The sequence below is a fragment of the Dipodomys spectabilis genome, unplaced genomic scaffold, assembly GCF_019054845.1.
Source record: "Dipodomys spectabilis isolate Male_0828 unplaced genomic scaffold, ASM1905484v1 ptg001110l, whole genome shotgun sequence".
In the NCBI taxonomy this organism is placed as follows: domain Eukaryota; kingdom Metazoa; phylum Chordata; class Mammalia; order Rodentia; family Heteromyidae; genus Dipodomys; species Dipodomys spectabilis.
This window is the reverse complement of record NW_024871787.1, coordinates 2881-3840: the sequence shown is the minus strand read 5'-3', so window position 1 is coordinate 3840 and position 960 is coordinate 2881.

The following is a 960-nucleotide window of genomic DNA, read 5'->3' as shown; positions in this document are numbered from 1 at the left end:
TGGTTCTACAATTTTCTAATTCATTAATCTCCACTCTTAGTTTGGTTATCTGGCTCCTTCTAGTAAATTTAGGTTGCATTTTTTTTCATGTTTTTCTAGCTATTTTAATTGCAACATGAGATAATTTACTTGGTCTGTCTCTATTTTCTTGATGTGGGCACTGAGGGCAATAAATTTTCCCCTCAGGACTGCTTTTGATGTGTCCTACAAGTTTCTTTGTGCAGTGTTTTCATTTTCATTGAGTTGTAGGAAATTATTTCTTCTTTGATCTCTTCTGTTACCTAGCCATTGCTTAGAAGTGTGCTGTTCAATTTCCATGTATTAGAATAATTTCTGCTGTATGCTTTGTTATTGAGAACTAGCTTGATTCCACTGTGGTCAGATAGGATAGAGGGGATTAAGTCGATCCCCTTGTATTTGCTTAAGTTCCTTGCATGAACTATGATATGGTCTATTTTGGAGAAAGTTCCATGAGCTACTAAGAAGAATGTGTACTCTGTTGTTTTAGGGTGAAATACTCGGTAGATGTCAGTTAATTCCGTTGAAGTATGGCCTCACTTAATTCAGTAGCTTCTTTTCCAATCCTCTGTTTGGTAGACCTGTCCTTTGGGGAGAGTGGGGTGTAAAAGTCTACTAGTATTATCATATTGGGATCTATTTTATTCTGTAAGTTTGAGAGTATTTGCTTAACATATCTGGGTGCACCAATGTTTGGGGAATATAAGTTGGTAATATAAGAGGGAACTGTCCTCCTCTTGGGTTGTTCCCTGTATTAATATGTAGTGTCCAGCCTTGTCTTTTTGTATTGATTATAATGAAAAGTTTATCTTCTGAGATATCAGGCTTGCTACACTTGCTTTCTTACTGGGGGCATTTGATTGGTAGATCCTTTTCCAACTCTTTACTCTGAGTTTGTTTGTATGTTTGGCTGAGAGGTGTGTCTCCTGAAGTCAACAGATG